The sequence below is a fragment of the Panthera pardus genome, unplaced genomic scaffold (assembly GCF_024362965.1).
Source record: "Panthera pardus isolate Hobbes unplaced genomic scaffold, ASM2436296v1 HiC_scaffold_25, whole genome shotgun sequence".
Lineage (NCBI taxonomy): Eukaryota > Metazoa > Chordata > Mammalia > Carnivora > Felidae > Panthera > Panthera pardus.
Genome location: NW_026526821.1, coordinates 29,636,654 through 29,658,818, shown reverse-complemented (window position 1 = coordinate 29,658,818; position 22,165 = coordinate 29,636,654). Strand labels below are relative to the sequence as shown.

Below are 22,165 nucleotides of genomic sequence, written 5' to 3'. Positions count from 1 at the left end.
CTGTCGGTTTAACATCTGACTTCGGCTCGGGCCTTGATCTTGCAGTTCGTGAGTTTGAGCCTTGCGTTGGGCTCTGCGCAGACAGCTTGGAGCCTGGAGCCTGCTTCAGATTCTGTGTCTTCCTCTCTCTCTGTCCTCCCCTGCCCCCACACTCTGTCTCTCTCTCAAAAAATAAACAAACATTTATAAAAATTAAAAAAGAAGAATTAATGAAAGGCAGTTGCTAGGGAATAGGGAAGGGAGAAATGGGAAGTTACTGTTTAAAGGGTAGAGAGTTTTGGGGTTGGGGATGATGAAAATATTCTGGATATAGATGGTAGTGATAGTAGCACGATAATCAATGTGAATGTACACTGATATATGCACTTAAAAATAGCTAAAAGGGGGATCGCCTGCGTGGCTCAGGTGGAAAAGCATCCAACTCTTGATCTAAGGGTCGTGAGTTCAAGCCCTATGTTGCATGTGGAGCCTATAAATAAATAAACAAATAAATAAAAGGGGCAGCTGGGTGGTTCAGTTGGTTAAGTGTCTGACACCGGAATTCAGCTCAGGTCATGATCTCATGAGATCATGAGATCAAACCCCACCCCAAGTCAGGATTCTCTCTCCCTCTCTCTCTGCCCCTCCCCTTGCTCATGTGTGCATCCACTCTTTTCAAAATAAATAAAATAAAATAAAAATAAATAAATAAATAAATGACTGCACAGCATCTAATAGACTCAGTCTCTGTACTAACATCCCCAGGATGCTCTCCCTTACCATGAGACCTTTATCTTCCCTTTACTCTTTTTTTTTTTACGTATATGTGTATAAATTTAAATTTGTCCTTATTGAGTAGATAATCAGGCACAGGTTATAAAATTCAAAATATATAAAAGAAAATACACTGACTAGAAGGCATCCTTTCCAGTGGCCATCCACTACCCTAGCCCCCAGAGGTAATTATTATTATTATTACCAATTTCTTTGGTGTCTTTCTAGAGAACTTCGAAACACACACACAAGCCATCATACATTTCAGGAAATTACTTCAAATTCTCCTCGGAAAGAGCTTGACCGTAAGTACTTCCTTCACTGGCCATAATATTTTAGAAATTACTGTGTTTTCAAATTAAGTAATTTTAGGGATAGAAGGATCTTAAACCATCAAGTTCCTTATCACTTTACAGATGAAGAAATTATGACCCAGAGAGACTTGTGTAGTCAGATGGCTAATTAGTATCACCAGAAATAGAGCTGAAGTCTGCTAATTCCAAATCCCTTTTCGTCCAAGGGTACTAAAGTTCCTCATTTTACTAATGATATTTTCCATAATCATCAGGTGTTTAATCTCTCTTAACCATATGAAAGTGGAAGCAAGAAGTTTCCCCAGCAATGCATCTTTTCTCAGGGGGACAAAACATTGTTTATTTGTGATTAAGTTGTTTAGTCACCATCTGTACACAGATTTGTCCACATCAAATCCAACAACACAGACATCATCTGAGAGAGGGAGACACAGAATCCGAAGCAGACCCTAGGCTCTGAACTGTCAGCACAGAGCCTGATGCGAGGCTCAGACCCACAAGCCGTGAGATCATGACCCGAGGTGAAGTTGGACACTTAACCAACTGAGCCACCCAGCCACCCCTCCACATTTTGGTTTTAATCAGTACCTGTTGCCTAGTACTTCATTCAATGTTCAACGCAAATGTATTAAACTCTTAATAGAAGACATGCTCATCAATAAATAATTGTCCTCAATAAACTACCAGGAAATTAGACATGAAAATAAGTAATTAAAATACACTGTGATCAACAGTACAGTTGTTATGCCAATCCTAAAAGAAAGGAAAGGTAATCTCTGGGTGAAATCAGGAAGCTTCACTAAGTAGGTGATATATCAGTGGAGTCTAGAAGAATAAGTAATAGTATGGTTAGTTTTGTTTTATGAATTCAATTTCAAAGAGAAAGATAAACTGGATCATATACGTATAGCCTTTGGCAGTTAGAGTGACCGTCACAAACTGGTAGCACAGTGTGTTAAAAAAAAATCGAATGAGGGGCGCCTGGGTGGCTCAGTCGGTTAGGCGGCCGACTTCGGCTCAGGTCATGATCTTGCGGTCCGTGAGTTCTAGCCCGCGATGGGCTCTGTGCTGACAGCTCAGAGCCTGGAGCCTGCTTCATATTCTGTGTCTCCCTCTCTCTGACCCTCCCCTGTTCATGCTCTGTCTCTCTCTGTCTCAAAAATAAATAAATATTAAAAAAAAATTAAAAAAAAAAAATCGAATGAGGGGCGCCTGGGTGGCTCAGTCGGTTAAGCGGCCGACTTCGGCTCAGGTCATGATCTCGCGGTCTGTGAGTTCGAGCCCCGCGTCAGGCTCTGTGCTGACGGCTCAGAGCCTGGAGCTTGTTTCAGATTCTGTGTCTCCCTCTCTCTGACCCTCTTCTGTTCATGCTCTGTCTCTCCCTGTCTCAAAAATAAATAAAATGTTAAAAAAAAAAATTTTTTTTTTAAATCGAATGTGAACTCCTTTAGGCCATGGAACCTCCAGTGTGGCACAGGACCCGGCAGATCTACTCCTCTCATTCAGAGTGCCCGCCTGGCCTCCAAATACATGTTTGAGTTTGCATCCCCTAACTTCATGCCAAAGATAAGGAGGATGGGAGAAGAAAAGAAGAAAAAGGCATCTCAAAAACCTTCTGAGTTTTGAGGGCATAATAGGGGCTTAAAGTTTCTTGTTTTAAAACTATGTTCCAGTTTTTGGGGCACCTGGGTGGCTCAGTCAGTTAAGTGTCTGACTTCAGTTCAGGTCATGATCTTGCGGTTCGTGAGTTCGAGCCCTGCGCTGGGCTGTCTGCTGTCAGCACAGAGCCCACTTCGGATCCTCTCTCCCCCTCCCCCCCTCCCCTGCTTGCACGCTCTCTCTCTCTCTCTCTCAAAAATAAATAAAACACATTAAAAAAAAAAAACTTTTCCAGTATTGGAATCAGAAAATAAAACTTACAAAACTAAAAAATGAATAGGAAAAAGCAGGAAATAATAAAAAGACAGCTTTAGATCCTGAAGTGAGGTTAGGCTCACTGAAGAGCTAAGTGAACCCACTTGCTGCCAAACTCAAGGAGCAGGTAACATGAATTTGTGCCTCAGCAAAACTACATATTACTACCATTTTGAACCACCAATACCATTCTAAGAACACTAATCTGCACGTGCTAATGTCTGGATTATTATACAACATAACTGCATGGATTACCACACAATATGGGAAGTGACAGGATATAAGAAATAAGCGCAGGATTTATACCTAGATCAGACTTGAGGCAGTCAGTAAGGCAATGTTGACTCTAGGAGGTAATCCTCATATAAGAAATTATAATGCCAGGCAAAGAGGGAGATGGGCAGTCTAGCCAAAGGCAGACAATCTGAAGAAGTATAGCACAATGGGCACGGCGGGGGGGGGGGGGGGGGGGGGGGGATGGTAAGGCTAAAAAGGCTAAGAGGAGTTGGAATGCAAAAACTTGGTATGATAAGAAGTATGAATTTTATTGAGGATTTTGTTTTATTTTGAGGGGGGAGGGGCAGAGAAATAAGGAGAGAGAGAATTGCAAGCAGGCTCCACACTGGCTCGAACCCATGAACCGTGAGATCATGACCTGAGCCGAAATCAAGAGTCAGATGCTCAACTGACCGAGACACCCAGGTGCCCATCCAGAGGATTTTAAACTGGGGAGTGCTGGGGAGCCTGGGTGGCTCAGTTGGTTAAGTGTCCGACTTCAGCTCAGGTCATGGTCTCGCGGTCCGTGAGTTCGAGCCCCACATTGGGCTCTGTGCTGACAGCTCAGAGCCTGGAGCCTGTTTCTGATTCTGTGTCTCCCTCTCTCTCTGACCCTCCCCCGTTCATGCTCTGTCTCTCTCTGTCTCAAAAATAAACACTTAAAGAAAAAAATTAAAAAAAAAACAAACTGGAGAGTGCTATGATTAGACAAGAAAGTCAAAACAAGTACTCTTAGTAGCAATGTGACAAATGACCTGGAACAAGGAAGTAATGAGTAGACATCTAAGAAACCTGTAGCAGTCATCTACGTGAGTAAAAACCTGAGCTAAGGGACAAATGGGATAGAGGAAATTAGGCAAATTTGAGAAATGTTAAAGGTAAAACAGACAGGAACACATCATTAACCACATGAACATTATCATCCAAGTTTCTGGTCTGGGTTACTAGGTTGTGCCATTCATCAAAATAGAAAATATAAAAATAACACATTTAAAGGGAAGATGAGGGCAGTTCTGAGCCTGTTGGTGTCTGGGAAACAGCCCAAGAGAGACGACCAGTAGGTTGTTGGCTATCATCCAGTCTGTGCTGAGGACAAATTTTCTCCTAATTAGCAAGAAGCCGGAAGCTGAAGCCATGGGCCTAGGCATGTGCTTCCAGAAAGAATGTGTAGGATGAAACACAAGAGGGCTGAGGATGGAAATATTTGAGAAGTTCAAGAGTGATTAGAGAAGAGGGGCCTAAGGGAACTGAGGAGTGGCCATAGAGGTAGAGAAAAAAACAGGAGTGTGTCACAGAACTCCTGGAAAGATAGTTAGAGGAGTAAATGTACAGTTTATAACATTTACTCCTTTCTTTTCCCTCTCTCATCCTTTCTACATTTTCCCATTTCTTCCTTAATTGGGTAAATGACATTACAACTCTGGAAGAAAAAGACATGAACAAGATAAGGTATATCATACCCACAGTACTAAGTTTTGTTTAGGTTAGGATATGTGGTTTTTAAATGTTGGTAATTCAGATTCAGCTAATGAAAAGCACTGGAAGTCTTAAGAGAGTCTGCTTTACTAAATTTGTAAGTTTAATTTCTCAGTATTGCTCAAGTGCTTAAGGAGATTCTGCTTATTAAGGTGGTAACCCTGACCTATCAAAGACTGGCTGTACTTGACAGATTGAATGTATAAATGTATTTTAAACATCTAAGGAAATTTAATCCCCTAATAAAGGAATATGAAGGAATTTCATGTTAAGTTTGAATTACATTAATTAAAGAGCAAGTAAAAGTTATTGCTCTTATTTCTGTACAAAAATTACAATGCTTACGAGTATAATAACAAGACCAAAGGAAAACCAAGTTTTTCATTTGCCACTTAAATGAAATGAATATTAATTTAAACCCAAGTAATTTTAAGTAGTCCTTTCTGTGCACAAAAGCCCCACTCAGACGTTAAAAAAAACACACAGATAAGTGAGCTGCTCTGTTAACCACTACCTGCTCTCCAATAGCCTTTAAAGTAGAACCTTTGAAAACTAAATGCAACTGAGTAAGTATGAACTGTGTAAGCAATCTCTCCCACTAACACGGGAGAAACTACTGAACTCCACCTAACCCCCCAGCCAAAGGTAAGAACAGCACACCTCAATTTGCCTTAACACTCACCCCCTTGAGTAAACATAAAACGCCCACAGCCTCCTTCAATGTTAGCTGAAATGTCAAACTTAAGAAACACACTGTATGAGCATGTACTATTTATGGAAGGTTTTACAAGTTTCATAGTACCTGGGGATGCTTCTGAAGAGGGGAACTTGGAAGATGGGTGAGAATTACCTTTTATTGTGTATTTTTAATACTATGGGAATATTTTAACATGCACATGTACTAATTATTGAAATGCATACAAGATTTTAAATGAAGCAGAACTTAAAAATACACTGACTAAAAAACATAATACCATGTTTATTTTTTTTCATTTTTTTAATGTTTATTCTTATTTTTGAGAGGGAGAGAGAGAGAGAGAGAGAGAGAGAGCAGGGGAGGGGCAGAGAGAGAGGGAGACACAGAATCCGAAGCAGGCTCCAGGCTTCAAGCTTCCAGCACAGAGCCCGATGCCGGGCTCAAACTCACAAACTGCGAGATCATGACCTGAGCCGAAGTCGGACACTTAACCGACTGAGCCACCCAGGTGCCCCATGTATTTTTCTTGTTTTTTAAGAAACTGGAGCGCCTGGGTGGCTCAGTCGGTTAAGCATCTGATGCTGATTTTGCCTCAGATCATGATCTCACAGTTTGTGGGATCGAGCCCCAAGTCAGGCTCCTTGTTAACACCACAGAGCCTGCTTGGAATTCTCTCTCTCCTCTCTCTCTGGCCCCCACCCCACTTGCGCACACTCTCTCTCTCTCTCTGCCAAAATAAATAAACATTTAACAACAACAACAACACTTTCTCAAACTTGCCTCCCCTCCACCATAGACAGCCACTATCAAGAATCACTGCCTGAGAGGTTCACAACTGCTGCCAACAGCACTACTGCTAACTGGGTATGAACTACAAGAAGAAAAAGAAATCTTTTATGACTTCTACCAACGAGTAGCAAAACGCTGGGCCAGGCTAGCACCCCAGACTGGGTAAAGAGAGAAACACCAGCTGGAAGTCGCTGTGAATTTAGCCCGTTAACAAAGTAAGCGGGTTCAGTCGGGCAGTAAGGAGCACCAAAGAGCAGTGGTCTCACAGAGAAAGCAGGCAGAGGTACTGAATCGGGGACTGGCCTCACTCCCTGAGAGGTGAGTAAAGCATTCACATCACTGGAGACATGGAAAGGACCACCAGAAGAACAGAAGCATCCCTGTATAAGCTCTGCCACCCCTCCCCCAGTTCCTTTTAGAAGAACAGTCGAAAGTCCTGGAACTATTCCACATTGCTCTGGTAACAGTACTGCTGATACATCAATGGAAGACATTCTCTTTATTAACGGGTAGTATTAATGTATTTACGGCATTGTATTAAGCCACCGGCCAACCAACGTTTGAAAGCTAATTGCTGGTTAAGCTACTTACTTGTCAATCAATATTTGAGAACCACTTGCACAATTCATAGCAATGAGGTTTCAAATTCTTCCCACACACAGAAGCTCAGTTCACTGACAATCATCTCTTCTAAAAAGCCAGGGTTCTGGAACCCTACTAACATTTCTATTGCTTAAATCATACTTACCAGACATTTCCCATCCCCATCTCTATCCCCACTCGCCCTACCCCAAACCATTCCTGAATGCCATCACTCCTGGCTCTAACAACCATCAAATTAGTCTCTATACTCTGTCCAGTTCATTCTCCACAGTAATGACAAACCTTTCAACTATACACCAGCCTATCAACCAATATATACATCCCCAAAAAATGCTCACCTATAAATATGACAACAGTACTAATAAATGTGAATGATACAAAACACTGATTTTCAAATGTAACAAAGTAATGATCACAATAATGGTTTCTATATGGGTAAGTATAAAAACTATTGCTATCATTAAAATATTAAGTTAATTTTAAAAATATTAGTGTGATCCATATAATCAAATATTTCTCCCTCTGCTTGAAAAACCTCATTCTAATACTTTATGACAGAGCAATCTAAAAGTTGGTCTCAAATCAATGCTTGGCTTTAATGGCTATCATAGCCAGAAAGAAATATGGGTCCAAAAGGAAAGAGCACTATGGCAATGCTTACTAAATCATGGCCATTTATTTTTCCAACCCCAACCATTATACAAACATTTTCCTTTAAATCTCGCTGGCAAATGTCCATCTTCCCTGATGCAATTACTTTTGAAAACTAATCAGAAGATGTTACATTTTTTATTCCTAACAAATGGATTTGCAATCCCACTAAAACTATTCACTTAAGGTATTTTCTTTTTTAACTTTTTACTATAGAAATGCTGAAACACACAAAAGAAGTGCAAACTCTAACTCTTTTATACATATATCCAGCTTCGATAACTATTAATATATGCTAAATCACCTATAAATGACCAAACACAATGAATTATTATTTTTTAAGTTTATTTATCTTGAGAGAGAGAGAGAGAGAGAGAGAGAGAGCGCACGCACATGCATACAAGCAGGGGAGGGGCAGGGAGAGAGAGGGAGAGACAGAATCCCAAACAGGTTCCACCCTGTCAGTGCAGAGCCCTATGCAGGGCTCGATCCCACAAACTGTGAGATCGTGACCTGAGCCAGACGCTCAACTGACTGAACCACCCAGGTGGCCCCACAATGAATTATTATTTTTTTAACTTTTAAAAAATGTTTTTATTTATTTTTGAGAGAGACAGAGTGTGAGTGGGGGAGGAGCAGAGAGAGAAAGAGACACAGAATCCGAAGCAGGCTCCAGGCTCTGAGCTGTCAGTATAGAGCCCAAGGCGGGGCTCGAAGTCACAGAACTATGAGACCATGACCTGAGCCAAAGTGGGACACTGAACCGACTGGGCCATCCAGATGCCCCCACAATGAATTATTTTAAAACAAATTTGAGACATCGCATTATTTCATCCATAAATACTACAGTACTTATCTCTAAAAGAAAACAGTTGGGTTTTTTTTTTTTTTTTTTTTTGAGGTAGGGAGGGGGTAGAGAGAGAGAGGGAGGGAGAATCCCAAGCAGGCTCCACATCGTGGCTCGATCCCATGACTGAGATTATGACCTAAGCCTAAACCAAGAGTTGGATGCTTATCTGACTCAGCCACCCAGGCACCCCAGGAGTCTTGCCTTTTAATGTAACTCCAATACTATTATAATACTTTAAAATAATTAAAATAATTTTTCAAAAATCATCGAATATACAGATGATATTCAAATTATTGCCAATGGTTTCATAAATATCTTTTTACAGCTGGTTTATATGAAACAGGATCTAAACAAGGTATACATATTACATTGAGTTAATGTCTCAAGTCTTTTCTAATCTGTAATAATTCTCCATTTTTTTTTTTGCATTATTTGAAGTAACTGGGTTCGTCTGTAGAATTTCTCACATTATGATCTTCTAATTACATTCTATAAACTTGTGTTAAATCTAGAAATTTAATAAGTCAGATTTGATCTTATTTTGTTTGGGGGAGAATATTTCATGAATGGTGTTATATTTTTCCTACTGTACAACACTGGAGGAACATAAGGTTTAGTTGTATCCATTTTGGAGATAACATAATTAATCATAAGACTGTCAGTCTGATCTATTATAAACTTTCCTAATGGTTTTAACAACCACTGATGATCAATGTCTAGGTCCTTTATTTAACTAGATCATCTGGACATTTTTTAGAAATACATTTGGAGATTTTTATCAGGTAACAAATTATGTTTCCAAGTTTTTCATGTGTAGAGTTATGAGAGTTTTTATAGGTGCAACAAAATAACAATGACATCATGAATCATCAGAGAAATGCAAATAAAAACCACAATGAGATACTACTTCACACCCACTAAGATAGCTTAATCAAGAACGCAGAGGGGGCACTTGGCTTGCTCAGTCAGTGAGCCCCCAACTCTTGATCTCGGGGTTGTGAATTCCAGCCCCGCATTGGGTGTGGAGCCTACAAAAAAAAAAAAAATACAGAACAACAAGTGTTGTTGAGGATATGGAGAAACCAGAACCCTGGTACACTGCTGCGAGAACTGCAAAATGGCGCATCTGCTTTAGAAAACGGTTTTGGCAGCTCCTCTAAAAGTTAAAGAGTTATTACCATTTAACCCAGCAATTCCACTCCCGGGGCATATACTCAAGAGAAATTAAAACATATGTCTACGTGGAAACATGTTCACGACAGCATTATTCATAATAGGCAAAAAGTGGAAACAATCCAAGTGTTCACTAACTGATTAAGGGATAAACAAAATGTGGTGTATTCATATAATGGAACATTGTATCACTCAGTTACAAAAAGCAATGAAGTACAATACATGCCCAACATGGAGGAACCCCAAGAACATTAACTAGGTAAAAGCCACACATTGTACGATTCCATTTATATGCTATGTCCAGAACAGGCATATCCATAGACTCAGAAAGGTAACCTGACTGCCGGAGGCTGGGGGATGGGCTGAACGGGGAATGACACTAATGGGTGCATAATTTCTTCTTGGGATGACGAAAATGTTCTGAAATTAGATGGCGGTGATGACTGTACAACTCCAAGAATATACTGAAAACCTCTGAACTGTACATTTTAAAAGGGTGAATTTATGATATGTAAATTATATTTCAATAAAGCTTTTTTTTTTTTTTAATTACGAGGAAAAGACTACTCCAGAGCACATTTCTTTTAAGAGAAAAAGTGGTTACTTTTCATTCATTGTTAAGATAACACCTTTACTTGAAGAGACAGACTGAGGATATTGATTTTTCAAATAATATTTGCCAGGTAGCACACACAGAAAAAGTCAACAATTTTTTTTTGTAAGAGAAAAATGCATAACATCAACTCTACAAGATAGCCAACAAATGATAACCTGCCTCAATAGTCCATGAAGAGGCAGTGAATGAATTTCATCCTTTTATTCAGTCAAAGCAACTTTGTCGGTAGTTTACATTTAGACAATTATTCCACACAGCAGTGTCATTAAAGCAATCATTTACTATTATGTCTTCTCCAGTATAATCTTCCTCCAGTAGCTCACAAAAGATGTAATGGGGGGGTGGGGGGGGGTATTATTAAAAGAAAACCTAGCAAATACTAAGACATGATAGAAGCTTCTATACTTTTATAATTACATACAGCAAACCTCCCATACTGCAGAATTTGTCCTAATACTGTTCAAACCTTCAGCAACATTTTCTGTTCATCATACAAGAGTATTTGCTGAAAAAGGAATGCATTTTGGTTTCTTGACATATTGTTTTCCATACTTTTTTTTTAAAGCAAGCCTTTTAGTGGGTAGGGCACAACAGGAAGAACCTGTCAATGGTATGTGTCTTTTTGTCTTCCATAAGAACGAGAAACCTCAAAATATATACTTTAGTCACTAGGTTAATAAAGTTGTGTAAAGCATCTCACTGAATAGCCTATAACTTGAAACATCACTGGAAAAAGAAAAATGTAGAGTTTCTCTGTATGCTGTTTTCAGATGTCTTGGTACTAATGACAGGCTTATATTTCATTATTTCATATCTCAAGGTTCTACATACTCTTAAGACAAGATTCCCATCAATGACAGAGGATGTAAATCCATGTTTTAAATAGGCTTCTCTATACTTTCCAATATATTAAGGGCTGACTTATTTAACCTGATTTAGTAGCTCACCAAGAGTTTGTAATAGCTGAACAAGGGTCAGCTATTTGTGCTTGCATTATTCATATTTTCTTCAGTCCCTGGTTTCTTTGCAGAAATTGCTTTAAGTCACTTGTCCATTTTGTGAGGGTTAGTTTAATAAAAACTAACATAAACTGTTATCAATGATGCAATATACTGAAAGCAAATGTATGGTTATGGATCTGCATGCTCACAGCAGAACTCCCTTGAGGACACCCAAAGTTCTGCAGTTAACACATTAACACTGACTTACAGACCCAAAAAAGATGCCAGTGACAATACCTAAACTTAATGCTTTATCATAAAAATGATAAAAAGCTCTAATTTTCTTCCAGCATCACAGTGAATCATCCTACCTACCCCACTTTGAAAACTACCGCTCCAGATTGCAGCTACAGTGAACTTTTTACAACTGCAAATCTGATTAGTTCACTCTCCTCCTTATAATCCTATAATGGCTTAGCTCTGCCTTCAGGATAAAGTCCAACACCCTTGCATGTCATATAGGGCCCTTCAACTCTGGCTCCTGCCTCTCTCTAGCCCAGGAGTTCTCAGCCCTGGCTGCATACTGGAATCACTTGGGGAGTTAAATAAATATACATTCTCAGGTCTCACCCTAGACCAACTAAATCAAAATACCTGGGGGTGGGGTATTTGCATCCCTGATTTTTTAAGTTCCTCGGGTGAATCTAAAGTGCAGCCAGCGTGAACTACCCCTCTTACTCACAAAGGCCTCAATTAGGCCTTGCTACTCTAAATGTGATCAAGCCACCCACAGCAGTATCTGCCTCACCAGGGAGCTGGTTAGTAATGCAGAATCCCAAGTCCCACCCTAGACCTACTGAATTAGGACTTGGCATTTTAACAAGGTCCCCCGATGGTTCATGTGAACATCCAAGTTAGAGAAGCAATGCCCTAAGTTACTAAACCCCTTCTCAGCTCAGGGCCTTTGTAAATTTTTAAGTACTGTCTAACATTGAATTTCTCTGGCATTAGCTCACAAATGTGAAAGGTCATACATCACATCCATGTTACTCTAGGATATCCCCAGTTCCTGACACAATGTCTAGTATTCTCAGTTAAACAGCATCTAGTCTTATGTTTCATACCTAAATTTCCACAGTATTTCTGACCTATTAACCATGTATTTCCTTAAAAACAAGTTGCCTTTAGGGGTGCCTGGGTGGCTCAGTCGGTTGAGCGTCTAACTTCAACTCAGGTCATGGTATCACGATTCGTGGGTTTAGGCCCCACATCAGGCTCGCCGCTGTCAGCACGGAGCCCCCTTCAGATCCTCTGTCCCCGTTTCTCTCTGCCCCTCCTCTGCTCATGTTCTCTCTCTCAAAAATAAACAAACACTGGGTGAAAAAAAAAGTTCTTTACATACATAACTCTTGGATAGGATACATAACATAGCACTGTACTTATTTCCAAATCTAAATGAGCTACTGGTCTCTTTCCAGAGAAATGTAAATTAAACCTAATTCAAAGTGCCATTACGTTTTGGTTAAATTAATAAAATCAAATATTAGGTTTTGTTTGTAATACCATTGACTGGATTGTCAGGAAAAAGGGCCACATAAATTGCTGATAATGTTATAATGTAGTTCAACCTTTCCAGATAGCAATTTGGCACTGGAACCATAACCTGACTCAGTGAACCCATCTTAGGAGCAAGAGTCCAAGAAAATAATCCAAAAGAAGTATTTGAAGAAAGGTGCTGAAAAGTACCCTTTATGGGGCACCTGGCTGGCCTAATCAGCAGAGGATACGAGTCTTGATCTTGGGACTGTGAGTTTGAGCCCCATGATGGGTATAGAGATCACTTAAAAATAAAATCTTAACCAAAAAAAAATCTTAACCAAAATCATTTATAATAGCAAAAAGAATTAAATTACTGTTATCAATGCATAGAATACCATTCTGTGATTTAAATCAGATACATAAATGAGGGGCACCTGGGTAGCTCAGTCAGTTGAGCAACTGACGATTTCGGCTCAGGTCATGATCTCACAGTTAGGGAGACAGAGCCCCGTGTCAGGCTCTGAACTGAGCGTGGAGCCTGCTTAAGATTCTCTTTCTCGGGGCACCTGGGCGGCTCAGTCGGTTGGGCGTCCGATTTCGGCTCAGGTCATGATCTCGCATTCCGTGAGTTCGAGCCCCGCATCGGGCTCTGTGCTGACAGCTCAGAGCCTGGAGCCTGTTTCAGGTTCTGGGTCTCCCTCTCTCTCTGACCCTCCCCCGTTCATGCTCTGTCTCTCTCTGTCTCAAAAATAAATAAACGTAAAAAAAAAAAAAATTTTTTTTTAATAAAAAAAAAAGATTCTTTCTCTCTTCCTCTCCCTGCTTGTGCTCTCTCTCTCTCTAAAATTAAAAAAAAAAATTAATTAAAATTTAAAAATATTTATATATAAATTAGATACATAAATGAGTATAAAATATTTGATGCTCTTCAAAAATACAAAAATCATATTCCATGTATACAGACTATTAAAAAAAGCTATGCCTGTATACTGACACAAATAGATGTGAATTTAAATGTACAAGAGCCTGCCTGGCTTAGTCGGTAGAGCATGCAACTCTCATCTCAAGGGCTGAGTTTAAGCCTCACATTGGGTGTGGAGCCTACTTAAAAATAAACAAAGAAATAAATAAAGTAAATATAGTTTGGGTGGGGGGATGGGTTAAACAGGCGACGAGGATTAAGGAGTGCACTTGTGATCAGCACCAAGTGATGTATGGAGTTGGTGAATCAATATATTGTACACGTCCCATGATCTCATGGTTCTTGGGTTCGAGCCCTATGTTGGGCTCTGTGCTGACAGCTCAGAGCCTGGAGTCTGCTTCAGATCCCTGTCTCTCTGTTCCTCCCCTGCTCACACTCAGTCTCTCTCTCTCTCTCTCTCTCTCTCTCTCTCAAAAATAAATAAAAGATTAAAAAGAATTATAAATGTATGTATATTTTGCACACCTGCAACTAATATAACACTGTATGTTAACTGGAATTAAGGTAAAAATTTAAAAAAATAAAACAAATACAATTTTACATTTAAAATTTTACAATTTAATAAATTCTCTTTTCTATAGAGAGTATATATACATAATTTTGGTAAACTCTATACCCAACATAGGGCTTGAACATCTCGGGCTTGAACCCTGAGAACAAGCGTCACATGCTCTAATGACTGAGCCAGCCATCCTTACAGAGAATATATCAAAAACAAACTTTAATGTTGGGTTATTTACGGGTTTGCTGTTCAAGTTTATTAAGTTTGTGTTATATAGTGCTATTTTTGTTGTACTCAGTCTCACTAAAAACATATTTCTTCAGCTTTGGTATTTGGGAACATTTATTAGTTATTGCACTGGAAGTAAAAAGACAAGATTCTATATTTGGCCAGCTTCCTCCTTATAACTCAAATTCAAACTTCACCTGCATCCCATTTTTTCCACATGAAGGTGGAGAAAAATAATGCAACAATGTTTACAAATCAATTCTGAGTGCCTCCAGTGAAAGGTGCTGGACCAATACAAATATCGGAACTGCTTAAAAAACAACCACCACCCATGCTGACAAATCACACAAGGCACTTATCCTTCTGAGCCTCAATGTCTCCCTCCATAAACCAAAAGAAATCAGTTAGAATCACATGGCGGGGGGGGGGAGTAGGTGAAGGAAAAGTAGGCTTATGATATCTGAAAAAGCATCGCATACACACGCTGATCAAGATCCACTGAGTCCCATTCACATTTTGGGAGGAGAATGACTGAGTTAGTACAACCCCCTTGAAGAGGTGGTGATTTGGCTATATGTCTGAAAATTTTAAATGCACATATACTCTTTGACCCAGTAATTCCACTTCTAGAAATACATGGTTCAGATCATTTTACACATAAGTTCCTAACAATGTACTATCTACAAAAACATTCACTGTAACACTGTAATAGAAAAACCTGGAAACTTAAATGTTGCTTAACACAAAGACTAGTTACAAACTATGCTGCAGCCATACAATGAAAAAACTTTAAAATGTCAACAGAAAGAATGAACAGCTTTATATCTGCAAATATGGAATGATTTTCTAAATGTGCTAAGGAAAAAGGAAAAAGGTGTGACTGGTATGTACCACAGGCGGAGGAACATGGACAGGTAGACATGTGTTTCTAAAGCAACAGTGTCTATGTAAGGCCACAGAAACTGGAAACTTCAGCCATCTCTGGAGGAAGCAGGGTAGGAGAGAGACTTATTTTCTTCTCTCTCCCTTTTTATACTGCTGGAGTTTTTTTCTCAGATGTATCGATCTTTTCCCAAACCTGAGGATTCTCTGTAGGCCTCCCTCTGAGTCTAAGAGGCTATCATTCTGCCCCAGTAGGGCTTGGTCATTGCCTCCTAAATTGCAGGGGCATCAGCATCTGGCCTCACACTGCCCCGAAGTGATCTTTTAGAGCCCAGTCAGCCCAGGTCCCTGACGGTCTTTAAAATCCCCCAGTGGCTCTCCACTGCCCAAACTCGAAAACAGCACAAACAGCCCTGCAAGCTCACCCTAATCTCATCTCCCACCCTTCTCCCCTCTACCCAACCCAGTTGTTTAACCTCTCCCTGCTCCCCAAGGATAGTGGATTCCTTCCACCTCCAAGCCCTCCTGCGCTGCTCCTTCTTTCCTACATCCTGTCTACAACACACAAACTCATATGCACCCTTCATGACCCAAACACCCTTCCCAGGAAAGCTTTCTTGGACCTCTCAGGGAAGGAATGCTGTCTATGCAGCGTGGCAGATGCTCTGGAACTAGACTGCCAAGATTCAAATCCTGACTCTTCCTCCATCTGCCCACTATATGGCCTCAGTTTGCACCCTTGTCAAACAGGAATAAGCCCCTACTTGGCTGTTGAAAGATTAAGTCATTCATAGGATGAATTTATTACAAAGTGTCTCACAAGGCAAATAAACTATTATTATTATTATCACATTCTCATAGCACTTACGATGTATTTGTATTCACCTTACCTGTACTATGAGCCCCTAAAAGGTAAAGATTTTACTCCCTTGCTTTTATTTTGCATCCCAAGCACTTCACGTGGCAAACAGAAGGCACATGAATGCCTTTACTTAAATCAGAAGATTGGCTTTTCTGGTTCTGAATTTCATCCAGATGGTAAATAACTCGCTAAAAGGTACCCAGTGAACAGCCTCCTGGATCCCACACGCCCTAGAACGCACATCTGAGCCAGACCACTTGAGGCTCAGAGACCAGGGGGCTTTGAGGCTTTCAGAGACAGGCAGATTGGAGACCAGGAAGATGTGAGACCTGCCGGTTCCTGCTTACTGACTACTTACGGGGACTGGATGAAACGGACACGGGGAGACAGGCAACCAGGATCCTGAAAGTCCCGGGCGTGCCAGGGACTCCACGCAGGCAGGCCTTCAGGAAACACCCAGGAGAAGATGCTGTCAGGCAGTGGGGGTCTGGAGTACACAGAGACAAGACACCCAAGGGGGAAGAGACGGGATGGGACCCACAGGACAACGGAGAGGAAGAATCCTCCCAGCACGGCAGATGGAAAAACGTACACAAGACACAGCTCCTGGCCTCAGGAAGCTTCCCGAAGGAGAAGACCTTTAAAGAAAGAGGTAGAGCTTGGCAGGGAAAGGCGGGGCGGAAAGAGGCTGGCACGAGCAAGGGCGTCCAAAGGCGTGAAGAGGCAGTCCAGCAGGGGTGAGGGCTGAATGGCTAGGGGTGAGGGAAGCTCGGAGTAAATATGAATGGCCAGCCTGTCCAGAGGCTTGTATGACCTGATGGGACATTCTGGGCTTCATTCATCCCGTGGGAAAAGGAGAGCGAGGAGTTTCTAAGTAAACAAGTGACAGCATCAGATCTGTGTTTTCTGAAGGAGTGGCCAGGCAGGAGGATGTTCGCCCATCTTCCACCCTCGCTCGGTTCTCTCCTCGCCCACCATCTTCTGGTTCTGGGGCTCTGCCGTCACAGCAAGCAGGCGGCAGGCGAAGACGCCTCCTGGGAGAGGGGACTGGTCCTGGAGCACGAATCCCAACCCCGGGAACAGGTTTCTGAAGGCATTTACCCTGCCTACGGAGGCTCTGAGCATTCCTCCTCTCGGTCCTACAAACATCACCACTGATCGAAAACACAAGCAGACAAACAACCCTCAGCTCTGCCATTGTCATTTTTATCTTCAGGACATACAATTAGGAACCAATTCTCCAAAAACCAAGGTTGGTTCTATTTACCAAAAGTAAAAAGGAAGGAGATCTGCGTTCCCAATTGGCTCATTTTGAATTCTGGGCAGCTCTGAGCCCCTATTTCCCTTCTTTAAGCAGCCTCAACAGTTGGGAGTGGGCGGAAAAGAGGGGGGCCTGGGACACGGGCCAGGGGGGTTTAAGGGAAAGAAAAGTTGGTCTCCGCAAGAGCAAATTTTCTCATGCCAGGAGCTCTCCTCTGTCTCCCCATTAAATGGCCCTGAGCAGATTCTGGTCTCACCGTTCCAAGTTGCTTCGTTCAGAATGAACTATGGCAGCGCCCTGGCCTGGCCCCAGGAGGACGCACGCGAAGTTCCCGGGCAGTCGAGAGGGGTCGGCGCCCTGTCCGGCACGTTTCCGGGGACCCCCCCCCCCCCCTCCCCGCGGACAGCGCAAGGACGCGGGGTCCCACTAGAGCCGCCTGATGGCTGCCACCGGGAAAAGAGGGGCTGGGGCTCCGGCCCGCGACCCCTCCCACCCGCGCCTGGGAGCCGCCCCCCCTTGCGGAGCCCACCGGGGCGGCGGCGGCCGCGAGCACTCACCGAGTCCGGCGCTGGGCGGGACCGCTGGGGACGAGGACGGCGGCTCCGCCTCGGCTCCGCGGCGGCGTCTCGGCCCGCCACACGCCCTCAGGGCCGCCGCCCGGCCCGCGGCTCGGAGCTCCGCGGCGGCGGCGGCGGCCTCGCCTCCATGGCGAGGGGAAGCGGCTGAGGGGGCGACTGGGCGGGCGGCGGTGATGGCGGCCGCGGCCCGGGGTCCGAGCTGGCTAGCGCGCGCGCGTCTCTGTCAGCGCCGCACTCGCCGCAGCCTCGCTCCCGACCCGGCCTTGGCTGTAAGGCGCTTCTTCATTGGCGGTTCAGAGACGGGCGCTGATTGGCCCATACCGAAAGGGCGTCTCCGGCCCGCGCGGGCCCCGCCCCTGCGCGCCTCCGAGCGCTCGCTCGCTAGCTCGTGTAGGGCGCTGAGCATGGGCTCACGGTCTCGCCAGCTCCTACGCCGCCGGGGAGGCTTGAGTGCGCCCCACCGCCGCTCAGACGTCGGGGAAGCCGGAGCCCGGGGGTACTGATGCCGGTGCACCAACGCCTTCCGCTTCTACAGTCCCAGCCCCCTGGACGTGGGCCTTCTTCCCAGCTTACAGATGCGGAAACTGAGGCCAAATGCAAGTTATACCAATGTTTAGCAACCAGGACGGCCTGGAACTCAAAAGCTGCCTTTCCACCCCGCTCTCCAAATGTGTTCCATTCTGACTTTTTACCCTCCCCCCAGTTGCCGCAAGGTACTCAAAAGGACGTAGGCTCTCTCGGGGAGAGGAACCTGCGAAGCCCCTAGAACGGACCTGGCACCATAAGTGTCCTCTTACGCACCCTGTCACCTCACGCCATCCCCACCCAAACCCTAAGGAAATCTCTCCCGCTTTCTAGATGCGCGTACCGGGGCCTGGCTTGCCACCGAGTCGAGTAGAAAAAATACGACACACGGTGCTCTGCGGAGGGGATGTCGTTTGCGATACGCCACGGGGGAGGGGAGGCTCAAACCGCACAGAGGACCGGGATATGCGTTCCGCCCCTGGGGCTGGGGTCAGGGTTGCAGGCGTGGCCCTCCTCCCCAGGGCTCCCTGCCCCACGTGTGGTGTCCCAAAGCTACGCGTACGTCTGTCCGGCCGCAGTGGGTTCCCAGGCTACCGGACTTGGGCGTCCGCAGCTGAAGCCCCTTTACACGGGGCTGGTGTGTGGCGGGTGAGACGTTCTCCTGGTTGTGGCCCCCACACGAGGTCCCTCGAACGCTCCGATCCCCGATCAGGGCGAGTGGTTGGGCGTCTGCAGGCTGGAGACCTATTGCAGAGCGGTGTGCAAACGGAGATTGCTGGGGGGCCCTTAATCCCAGAGCTGGAGTCCGCGCCTGCGGTGGGTGGCGCCCGAGGGGAAGTCTGGCCAGCGGCAACTCTCCGTGACAAGGGGTGCCTGGGGGTACATTTTGGCGCAAGAGTCCACGTCAGCTGCTATTTCCTCGGGGTTGGTGCCCCTATTACCTCCAGTCCCCACCACCGCCTGTTGTTGGGGCGCCAATTTAGGACTGTATATGCACGCTCCCTCCTCCACATTTGTGGAATAAGTGAGTGTATGCTGACCAGAGCCAAGGCCTGGGAATACGGGGTGCGGTGGGCCTCCTTCAGGCCGTCCCTTCCCAGGCAGGGAAGTTCCTTCTCTATGGAGAGTGGTGTCTCTTGCTCCCTCTCAGCAGGGCCTGCCCAGAGGGGTCACCAAACTGCCAAACCCTCTGCGCCTCTGCCCAGTGGACACTCTAGCCACATGCCCAGTTTCTGTTAGACCCCAGGGGCAGCCAATGGGGGCAAGTTCTTCCAAACATTTCCCAGAAAGTCCCAAGTCAGTCTGCCTGCACAGGGGAAAAGCCTGAACTGAAAGCATTTAGAAACCCTGGGGGGGAAAAAAAAAAAAAGACTGTATGTGCAGGAGGCATGTGGGTGGCTAGGGTAGCAACAGTTCCTTAAGACCAGACCTCACCAGCTTAGTTTTGCCTTGTCTATATCCGACCTACCCTATTATCTCTTAGTATGCTTCTTTTGGCTGATTTGTTTCTTTACAATTTTACTTATATTACCATAAAATGTTTGACATGCTACTTACACTTTCTAACATATGTTAAAATAACTATTAAAATAAAAAGTGTCGGGGCACCTGGCTGGCTTAGTAGAGCATATAGCACTTGATCTTGGGGTTGGGAGTTTGAGCCCCACGTTGGGGGTAGAGTTTACTTAAGTAAAATTTAGAAAAAAAGTGTTTATCCTCAAGATCATCTGAAGGATACCCCCCTACACACACACACACACACACACACACACACACACACACACACACAATGTGGTCACACTTGGGAAAATGCTGCTGGTTGGGTGTGAGAGTCACAAAGCCCTGGGGTTCAAGCCCTGGCATTGACTGAGTGACCTAAGTCTCCCTCTGCTACTCTTCCTGGAACGTCCCAGGCCTGGACTGAGAATTATAAGCATGTACAGCTTGGCAAGTGACCCATTCTCAGGAAATGCAGTTCCTTCTCTCCACGAGACAGTGGCCCTGTGGTCAGCGCATTTGTGGTGTGCATGTAGGGGTGAGAGAACCTCAGACCAAGGAGAGGCAGGGTCTTGGACATCCCTTCCTGAAGACCCTGGTTTGGTTCGGCTCGGTAATCACACAGACCCTGTTTCCAGTGGAGAGGACAGAGTTCCATCCTCATCTGCCCACCTATGGAGACCTGCCCAGCCTCCCCTTCCCATCTGAGGCCCAGGGGTTCCACACTTTTGCCCCATCACCACAGGACAAAGGGATGTCTTCCAAGAGGAGAGAATAAGAGAGCAGGCCCGAGAGAGGAAGGCAGGCAGGTTTCCTGTACTCAGGCCCACCCACGTGGGAGGCCGAAGCCCTGCTCCTAGTCCTGCTTTAGGCCCTGCCCGCCGGGGCCTACACCTACACGTGTAGGCACATACACGTATAGGTAGACACTCATCGTCCACCCCACGGGTGCCCCAAGGAGTCACAGGGTTCACGAGAAAAGGGCTGGACTGAAGAGCTGGAGAATTGGGGTAAAGGACTCCTATTTCATTAGGTAGATCACCTCCCCTCTCCGGGCCTTCTTTCTCCATCTAGCAAATGGAACAATGAATCATTCACTTGACAAATACTGAGGGCAAACCATGTGCTGGACACAGCAGGGAATAAAACAGAAAAGGTCTCTGCTCTCAGGAATTTAGATTGTGGATGGGGAGACAGACAATAAACAAACAAGTGAAAAAGAAAATTTCCTAAATGCTGTAATGAAAATAAAGCAAGGCAAAATGATAGAAAGTTGGAGTAAATGAGAGCCAAGTGCCTTTCCAGGCCACTGTTCTACCTCCAAGGGTCATTTGCTTGAGCTTTGTACCTAAAAAAGATTGCAGCCCCCTTATCTTGAGAAGGCCTCCACCCTCACTCCAGGGCTGTCATTGATATCCCAAACCAGAAGAAAGGTTTCCAAATTTTTTGCCCCCAGTCCCAAAATCCTGGTCCTAGGCGCAATCCTAGCCCCATTCATTGGCCAAGACATGGCCCCATTTATGACTGTAGACCCAGGGCAGCGGTGCAAATCTTTCAGAGTAGAAGGCTTTTTACACTAATTTTAATTGAGCAATCTAAGATTTTGGGGGGAAAATACCGTTTTAAAAATATCACTGTAAGTGTATGCATTTGTCAAAACTCTGCAAATGTACACTTAAGATCTGAGCATTATATATAAATTGTATCTAAAAAGAAAAAAATTGCAGATAATGAACTGTAGTTAATGAAATTCTGAAGTATTTAGACAGAAGTGTACCAAGGACTGCAACTTAGTTTGAAGTGCATCTTAAGATGGACAGAGGGATGGATAGATGGAGAAATGTATGATACAGTAAGTATAGTAAAATGCTAACGGCAGAATCCAGGTGGTGGGTACATAGATGTTCAATGCAAATTCTTTCAACTTAACTAGATGTTTGCAAGTTTTCATGATAAAATATTGGGGGAGGGAGGGAATCGGTGTTTAACGTTACAAAAAAGTACACAAAGCTGCCTTTAATTTTCCGACAGCTCTCCCCTGGGACAATTCTGGTGCTTCTCCACATGCATACACCCTGTTATGTAGTCGCCTTGTTTGTATGTCATCGTTATTTCTCACCTATTTCTAAACTTCCTATGTATAGTGCTTAATGTTTGCACATCACAGGAGTTCATATGGGGCATGTTACTTTGGGGGTGCAGGCTTTTTACTGTGTACATTCTCAATGCAGTGCCCAGGGCCGCCTTTCCAGAGAG

General features: G+C 44.0%; 1 protein-coding gene across 3 annotated transcripts in view; it reads right to left on the bottom strand.

Annotated features, from left to right (window-relative positions):
- PTPRA (protein tyrosine phosphatase receptor type A) overlaps window positions 1-17,981 on the bottom strand; it is a 159,197-nt gene extending 141,216 nt beyond the window's left edge. For 2 of the 3 annotated variants that reach the window (XM_053890392.1, XM_053890393.1), the window contains exon 1: window positions 17,867-17,978. The gene's annotated coding sequence lies outside the window, so the exon portion shown is untranslated. Of the gene's footprint in view, window positions 1-17,866 lie in introns of all 3 variants that reach the window. The other variant, XM_053890391.1, reaches the window with a different exon arrangement.
- Between the last annotated feature and the right edge of the window lie 4,184 nt (window positions 17,982-22,165).